Genomic DNA, 9,646 nt, shown 5'->3' with positions numbered 1-9,646 from the left:
TAGTTCTCATTAATATTGTGTCTAACAAAGAAAAATGAGCCCTTAAAAGTAATATTTCCTTCATTCATAGCGAGGGTCTCGTTCTGGCAGACATGATGCCTTCAGGTAGTGTGCGAGGGATTATTGGTCAGCTGCCTGCTCGTAAATAGATCACGTGCTACGTGACGCCAAAAAGGCAGAAAAAAGTGTTCCACACTCGCCGCCATGGCTGCGACTGGCGCTGACTGACACTCCTAAGTTTCAATCCACATATATACCCTATAAAGTGGACGGGGAGATGACCCCCGCCGTAGCTCAGTGGTAGAGCATCGGACGCGTTATTCGAAAGTCGCAGGTTCGGTTCCTGCCGGCGGCAAGTTATCTTTTCGTGCACTTTACTTTCTTCACATTTATATTCTAATTACTACAAATAACACCACTATACTTTCCTTGGCATTGCTGTCTGTTAGTTCTCATTAATATTTCGCTTAGCCTTAGGTACGTTCGTTCTTCAGACGCAAAGTTCTCGCTTTTCTTTGATGTGCATTCTTGGGAAACCGTAAGTGAATCAACAACGTTTCTGGGAAGCCCTCGCAATGCGTAGACAACCGCAAAAACGTATAGAGCAGATGTGCCAGCTTTCATTGTCCCTTCTTATATCACTTTATGCACAGTTACTGCACCCACACTTACTGCGTTGCACGATGGCTATTCCTGGGGAGGTGGTACACTGCTGATTACACTGCTGATTACAGCACACGACGTCTTTTTGACAATATCTACTGAAAGAAGGCACGAACACGACGAACACTGAGGCCAACTGACATGCACAAAACAACCTCAATGTCAAATGATGTAAAACGCCGAGGGAAGTCGCACGATAAATATTATTTTTACAGGACTCCAAACATACACAAAAGCGTGAGCTAACAGGATGATGTCGGAACGCGCTGATTTTTATTATTCAGAGCCCTAGCAGCGAAGCTACCTCAGCGGAGTCCTGTCATAATTTCTGTTAGTACTACGAAGTATATCAGTACCACGAGGTATGCACCACTGCTGAACAGGCAGAAGCGGGTTGAGGAGTGTTTCCAAATAATATTGAGGTGCTCATAGGCGTATCTACCGAAGGGGGGGGGGCAAGGGGGGGGCAAGGGGGGGGGCGATTTACATATTACAGTTTACACATTCGACAACGCAAATACGGGCAGAAACGTTTTCTGGACCGACCAAACGCTCTTCTTGTTCCAGGAATTTTTTTTTAATCGGAAAGGAATACCATCACCGCTGCTCTGTATCCAATTTGCTATCAGTCGATGAGTGTGCAGAAGTGTTGAGTGTTTTACTTGGGCCGAATTGGGGGAGCTAAAGAAGGTTTCCGCTTTAGCTTCCGATTAATCTGCTTCGCCTTGCTTATCATATGGTAGCTTGCAGCGATCACGGCGGCTGGGAACAAGGCGAGGAATAAGGCAGTGGACTCGAGTACATCGGGAAGCCCAGCTTTCATGCTTGTCGCGCAACTTGATTTACCGGACCAGGGTAATGGTCGAGGTCCATGGTTTTCTGGACTAAGAAGACTGAATTTACAGCCGGGCAAGTTGGTCTTGAGTCATCTCGAATTGACTTGTACAGGTCAAAATACAACTCGGACAGCACACGCGCGCAGCACTGTTTATTTCTCTCCCTCCCTCCCTCTCTCTCAGCAAAGAGGAGTTCACAGAGTTGTGCACGCGCACAAACAGCTCAACATCATTATACTACAACTGAAAGTATTTATTATACTCATGTGAATACATCTCGCTAGCTGCTATAAATAGCCACTACCAATGTGATCGGCGGGCAGCCTTCTTGAATTACATTCAGAATGAGACACTGTCCGGCTATTCCGACAAAGTTTAGGTATTGTTCAGCATAGTTATGCGCTGTTTAGTGTGCACACGCCATTTTAACAATGCCAGATTTCAGATTTGTGACGTCGCGTAACAAGCACGCAATTTTATGGCACACCGGAAATTTTTGACGAATGGCGAAGAACCAATGGCCAAAAATATGCCGTCTTGAAAATAGTGTATTTTCTTATTTTTGATGTAGTCGTGCATGAGTGGTCATTACGCGATGGATCATTTTGGGGTTAATATTGTTTTATTATTGGTTATTATTTTGTTATCATTATTGGTTATTATTTGTTGCATCGCGTTACGAGCAGATGCTGTGTGCATGACCCCGCAAATTTCGACCAATCATAAACAGCTAACGAACAATGCGGAAGGAAACAATGCGGGGTACTTTAACGTTATAATCACCCCCATTTTTTTTCAAAGAAAATTTGGGCTTACACCGTTTGCATAGGTGTATTTACTTGGAGGGGCCCGAGGGTCCTCCAAGCAATGTTGCAAATACAAATACGATGAGTATAAAGAATGTGCTACGCCCCTAATACCACAAATTCTTACTTTAAAAAACTTGTGCCTGAGAAGCTAACAATAATAGTAATATAATAATAGTAATAATAACAATGCGCTAGAAACACTATTTCGAGGAGGCGCAAACAAGACAAAATATAAGATGCGGAAACCTGAATATCTGCAAGAAAATGTAGCACTAATTAGGGTTAAGAAGAGGTGCAGTCATTGCTACCTACATTAAAAAACGCATTTATTAGTGAGCACCTTCCAGGCGTTAAAGAAATTTCATTGAATGATACAAATCTACACTACTGGGGAGGCCGACATCGACATAATTGTATCCATGCATAAAGTTATGTGAGTAATCTATATAAAATATTGCTTTTAATGCTATTACATGCACAACGTGTACATGTATGGTTGTCCCAGTGTATGCTACGTAAAACTGACTGTAATTTTTGTATAAAGTTATTAAACACTGCTAACGAAATTCTATCTCTGTGAGTGAAGTTCCCTCTCTCTCTCTCTCTCTCTCTCTCTCTCTCTCTATATATATATATATATATATATATATATATATATATATATATATATATATATATATATATATATATATATATATATATATATATGGAAGTATAGGGGATGGTATTTGTAGTAATTAGGATATTCGCACACAATTTGCATTGTGCGGCGCCTGGTTGTTGTTTTGCTCTTCTACCACGCTACATTGCATATGCGGCTGCATTTTCGATGGAGGCGAAAATGTTTGAGGCCCGTGTACTTAGATTTAGGTGCACGTTAAAGAACCCCAGGTGGTCGAAATTTCCGGAGCCCTCCACTACGGCGTCTCTCATAATCATATCGTGGTTTTGGGACGTTAAACCCCAGATATCATCATACATTGCATATGTTAATGCGGTTCCTTCTCGACGTGAAGCATGTATAGGGTCTTTTTGCGAAGCAGTTCCAAGCACCGGCATAGCTCTGAGGTAGAATACTGGGCTCCCACACAGAGGGCCGAAGTTCGAACCCCGTTCATCCTGGAAATCTTTTCCTTATTTCGTTTTCTTTTTCTTATTTCGCGCGATATCGTTACGGACACCGGCGGCGGCTGCGGACAACTACGGCACCGAAAACGGCTGTTGTTGGCATCTCATAATAGCTTTCGCTGTAAAAAAAAGAAGCATTCGAGCTGTCATTTCGTCCTTTCAAGGTCGACCACTGGAACTCTCAAGTGAGACAGTTCGAGATTGTATTTGTGCATGCTGCCCTGTAATCATGAGGATAACCTGCACCATCCTGCTCATTTTGTAATAGGCAACTTGAGTATATGCATATTTATGGCGAAATAGATGCAGGTGAAAATGTGTCCGATCGCTGGGGGCCAAGTGTAAGAACGCCCGTGTGCTTAGATTTAGGTGCATGTTGAAAACCAGAGGGTCTCAACCTTAATCTATAGTTACAGACTACGGCGCGCCTTATGATCACATATTGCTTTTGGCGCGTAAATCTCTAGAATGTAATTGATGTGAGTGTCACAAGCATTGTAAGAAGTCCATTTAAGTATTTCGACGCTGTCAAAAAAAAAAGAAATAGAAAACAGGGTAGTGCGGGTGTGTGAATTTAGAAATTTTGTTGAACTACCAGTAAGCTTATACATTCGCTTGCAAATATCACAATGCACGCTGAGGGCAACATGTTTACGCATAGCATAAAACCTTTTTGTAGTACGGCAGAAGTTTGTCGCATTACTTCAGGGAAAGTGCTGTTGCCACAATTTGGTGCCTGTTGTGACAATGCATTTGTTAAGGTACTTCAGCTCTCTCTCGCAATAACACACACGCGACAGAATTAACTTCTGTTGCCATGGCAAAAAATGTCTGCCACTGCGTCAGGAATATGTAGTAAATACAGAGAAATCTCGTTGAAGCAAATATTTTCGTTATCCTGAAGGCAAGTTCTGCTGTTATTTTCAGTTGGAAAATATCACTCATCAAGCCTTAAAAATAAATACAAAATGGACAAGCCTGGTGTGGCAACACAATTGGCATTTCATTGGGATGTCTAACGCTGAGGGATACTGACACTGGAAGTTACTGCTGTAACTGCTGGAAATTATGTAGCGAGTTTATGTTTTCTGTGATTTTTAGACTACAGATAAGTTTTAGAAACTTGCTACGGCAGGTAACGCACTTCCAGTCCTCGACCAGAATTACTCGAAGACGTGGAAATTAGTTGCACGAAAAATGTAAATGCGTAACTGACTAATTAACAGAATTTTACGAAGTATAACCCTTAACTAACTACTACACGTTTCCGTACATACTATAATTTACGGATTATAGCCGATGAGCAAGGGACGAATTCTAGAGTCTTATATATATTTATTACCAAGGTGTGTGACTAAATATGTTTAAATTAGCTTTCATGCCTCTCTTTTTTATACACGTGTCAATGCACAAAACGTCGTTTTTCTTAAGTTTTTTGTTTTTGTGATAAAATGTAAGTGGGAAAACAGCGCATTTTAAGTGCAGATTTTATGAAGCACATAATGAAATTTTTCATCCTGGGAAATCGTTTCAAGCGGATATCCTTCGCAAACTCAGCAGCTACAATTCGTATGTTCCGTAATGTAATTCTAAATATTATATAATGAACCATTGCTCAATTATACATTTCGATTTCACGTGGAAGTAATGTCAACATCATCGAGCAATGCCGTTGAAAATTATATATATAGCCTAACAGAATACCTGGTAGAAAGCGACTATATGAAGGAAACTCATAATGAATCCAAGGAAAGCGTAAGAGAATGCCACTTGAAGTTCTTAATTGAAGTGTAGCAACTAATAAATTTCGATTAAAAACTACAAATAACGCTCCCTATGCTTTCCTTGGCTTGGTCATGTCTAACAAAATATAACGGATCCATCAATGCATTCCTTTTTTTTCGTTCTGGTAGAAAGCAGTGAAACAAGAGTAATTAAAAAGATACAATATGTACGTGTTTTTTCCAAGTGTTATGACATGCAGAGCTGAAATCTCGAAACACCGTGTCTATAAAAATAAAAAAAATTAAATATGTGGGCAGCTTACACTAGTGCACAAGGCTGGACTGACAGCGGAACTAGTGGCCGACCTAGCTTCTGTCGGCTTCTACAAGCTCGACTAAGTCGCTGCTAGGTTTGGCTAGGCATTGCAAGGCTTGGCATCTGAAACGTAGAAATATATTGCTTGGCAAAGTGTCATCGTGGCTGCGTGAAGTGAACGATTAATTAGATTGTTTAATTAGTTCGGTCGTGAGTAATGAATCTACTAATTACATTACATAGCCTTGCTAATCACTACCTAATTAACAATGGTATAATTAGCAATGTCTTAATTATATTATCCTCATTTAGGATATTCTAATACAATGCATTAATTAGCAAGTTTCTTAAATTATTGTCTGAATTAACAGGTTCCTAATTAGAAAGATCCTTATAAACAAGATCTTACTTTGCAATATCTTAATTACAATTAACCTTAATTAGCATCAATTAGCAAGGTCGCAAGAAGATGAAGAAGAGGACGAAGACAGAGTGCACCGGCCGAGCGACGCTCCAGCAGATAGAGGCCTTTCATGATGATGATAGCTTTTTCTTCACTCTGCACGGCCTAACCTCGAGCTTAAACAAGTCCGCTGTTAAAACTAATGGTGCCACAGCATATGTACACCATGTGCACACACAAATATACCTCATTCACTCGTGCGCTACAAAAGAATTCGTGGGTTGTACATAAATATCCCTTTCTATAAAGTTAACTTCCTACTATACAGAAACTGAAGGACTCTGGCATATCTCTGGAGTAACGCGTACGTTATCCCACTGTGTTGCACTATAAGGCTAACTGCGAAGAAAACTCTTGGTCCCTTTCCACCAAGCTGTCGAATTCGTACGCACCGAGGAAGGAGAGGAGTGTGTCATATACAGCGCTTGCATGAACAGGTGCCAACCGCGCATTCAGCATGTGCTGCGTGGTCAACAGACACTTGTTTTTTCAGTCGTCTTGCTCGTGTGTCTACTTAAAAAGGCACAAACGCATCGCACCGATCTGATCTTGTGTTCTGGCGAGGTTTTCAGCCGATTATGCGCCCTTACTTGATGCTTCTATGTATCTTCCATGCCAAGGGCATAGGTTTTTACGTTCAAAAGCCATCCTACTGGAGTAAGGACGCAATGATCGGACAGGTCAAACTCGGAGCAATTATTGCACCACGTCGAGCTGTTGTCGAACGCGTGGCGTTGTTGAAAGCGCTTTATCTTTCTTCTTCGCTGTTCTGTTGTCTTCGAGGTATGGAATGGAAGAACTTTAAGTCCTTCGAGACATGGACTAGCATGAAGCGGGCCGCTTCCATGTCGAGATAGATAGGCCTAGCCTCTCCGGCACGTCGCGGGCCCGTTGGACTGCCCATAGTTGTGCTTCTAAATCAGGGCAAGGGTGGGTCCCTAGTCCAGGACTTCAGTGGCCGTTGCTGTACGCTCAGCCTCATCCAAGAGACCCTCCCTTATCTCTCTCATTTATTGAATAAAGTTTTTCAATCAATCAAATCCGGGCAGCGTTGGGCAGCATCCCACTTGCAGACCTGGCAAAAACCTTAACCTGATCATGACGCGATAGCGCGTCGCGAGTGGCGACATCGCGCCATTTTTAGCCCAAACTCGCTAATGAAGACATTGTCTTCGTCGACTTCAATTAAAAGTTAAATCTCGTTCCAATTTTTTTCTATTTACCCTTTCCCTATAACACCGTGTATGGGGTGTTATAGGGAAAGGGTAAATAGAAAAAAGCCGGACGCCCATAAGCTTTATTGATACTTCATTCTTTCCTTGCTCGCTTTTTTGCTCTTTAAAGTCGAGATAAAAAATCATATTCTTGTTACAAAATACAAATTGGCTTGATCAAAATCAACTACAACTGGGCACATCGCGTTTCCATGGATGCGAAACGTTAGAGGCCCGTGTACTGTGCAATTTGGGTACACGTTAAGGAACCCCAGGGGGTAGAAAATATCCGGAGCCTTCCACTACGGCGTCTCTCATAGCCTGAGTCATTTTGGGACGTTAAAACTAATAAATAGAAACAACTGGGCGTATCACTAGATTATTAAAGTAAGCGCAGTGTTCCCGGACACCCTGCAAATTGGAGCTCTTCGCTATAAGGAAACTATTTCACAAAACTAAGAGCTGCGTCGACTGTGTTTTGAGAAGAAAAGAAGAAGCTAGGGGGCCAATAAAATTTGACCAGACTTGCATAGAGGTGGTTACAGTAGGGATTTGATAATAGGCTTAGACCAGACGCACAGACCAACCATGGTGATGCAGATACACGTACTGCAACTTCGCACCTATAGAGAGTATTCTGCCTCCTAAAGTCATATAACGAAGTCTGGTGCCAGAAGTCCAGCCGAAATATTTCGTAACTGCTTATTGACAAGCGTGTCAACTAAAGAAGGGCTAAAGACAGAAACGCGTTAGGGAAACAATTCGACTCTTGCGAGAAGTGGATTGAAGACAAATGTTCATCTTTGCTAAATTGTACACCACATAAAATGGACGCTTTCGGGGGTTTTGTGCACCTGCTTCAAAGCTTGGTCGCAAGCATGACAAAAAGGCTCTCTCACTCTACATATAGCAGATCTATATTACCCTATATCAGGCACGTAGGCAAGGGGGGGCCCGGGGGGCCCGGGGGGCCCGGGGGGCCCGGGGGGCCCGGGGGGCCCGGGCCACCCCCCGAAATTTTTCCAGCCCTCTATATTTCCAGGCAACTTTTTTTTGTTTTTGCCATGGAAAGACTGTCTTTCGAACAATTAGGCCTTGGGCCCCCCCCCGAAAAAAATCCTGGCTACGTGCCTGCCCTATATGCTCCAAAAATACCTAGACATCAATGATAAAAAATTTTAGCACTGTTGTTTAATCAAACTTATACAACTTAAGCATCGAGATAAATCGGCATCCCCGGTGTGCCCGCAACACTGATGAATCTGGCCTCCCTAAGAGAGGTTTAGAAAGGTCAATACGGGTCAATACGAAGAGGTTTTCACGTTAAAAAACAGGCCACAATACTAACCTTTCCCGCTTGAGCAAACTGCTCCGGATCGGGCGCTAGATTCACATGCTGAGAAAATGAAAGTTTAATTAGAGGCAAAAGCGGAGAAGAGATTCCCATAGAAATTAACAGCACTCACATAAGCCGTAGGAGCTTTTGTAAATGTCACCACGGCCGTATGTAAATATCATTCCACAAACGCACTTAGAGTGACCGTCGGTAGCAGCATTCAAGTAAACATCGCGAGTGCTTTGTGCCAAAGATAGGATCAGTTTTGAACGCAAGGTTTGCGCATAGTGACTCATTGTATTTGTTCTCTCGTTATCTTCATCATTATCTTAAGTCAACTAAAATAATGAGAGTATAGTTGCTTTGCTCCTCAGTAGTAGGAATGATATAGGCCACGAGTACCCTTTACTATCATAGCAACCAGAAATAACATATTGGTTCGAGAAAGTTGCTCTTCTCAAAACTCATTGTAAGTATAGTGACGTATGGCGCTATGCCAGAAGTACATGTGGCGAATCACCAGCGATAACTCTCCTTGTATTCTCACCGACAGTGACTTACCTGTCCTTTCAGAACACCATTTTCAGAGACTGGCAATTATTTTTGATGCACCTGTCATTATTCAAACGGTCCTTGCGGCTTTCGCGTCCCCTCATAGAGTTCAAGATCACTGGTTCGATCCCACCCCCAGCGGCCACATTTCGATGCGGGTGAAGTACAAAAACACTCATGTACTTTACATTTAGGCGCACGTTAAAGCGCCAGGTGGCAAAAATTCCTCACCACGGTGTGCCTGATAACCATAGCGTGGTTTAGGCACGTAGTGTCCCAGATTTTTTTTTTTTTTTCGCCTTTGCATGTCTCATTAGCCATGACCTGCGACCCTGAAACGAACGTCCCTTAAGCCGTGTAAGCAACGGCCGTACTGCGACTTACTGACTCTCAAATACTGTCATATAGAAGGCACAGCACAAGGGTGTGCTGCGTGCGTTCACGTGGGAAAGCTCTCAAGGTGCTGTTGTAACTCTGCGGGGCGTCAAACACGACGTCGGTGGCTATATCGTTAAGCGTTTTTCTTCGCCATGACCGAGAGTGAGCTCAACAGCGTTCCAGGACGCGTCCTTACCCGGACGCGAGTGCTGAAAGCACTCCAACCG

Source organism: Rhipicephalus sanguineus, chromosome 1 (assembly GCF_013339695.2).
Source record: "Rhipicephalus sanguineus isolate Rsan-2018 chromosome 1, BIME_Rsan_1.4, whole genome shotgun sequence".
NCBI classification, from domain to species: domain Eukaryota; kingdom Metazoa; phylum Arthropoda; class Arachnida; order Ixodida; family Ixodidae; genus Rhipicephalus; species Rhipicephalus sanguineus.
This window is presented reverse-complemented; position numbering follows the sequence as displayed.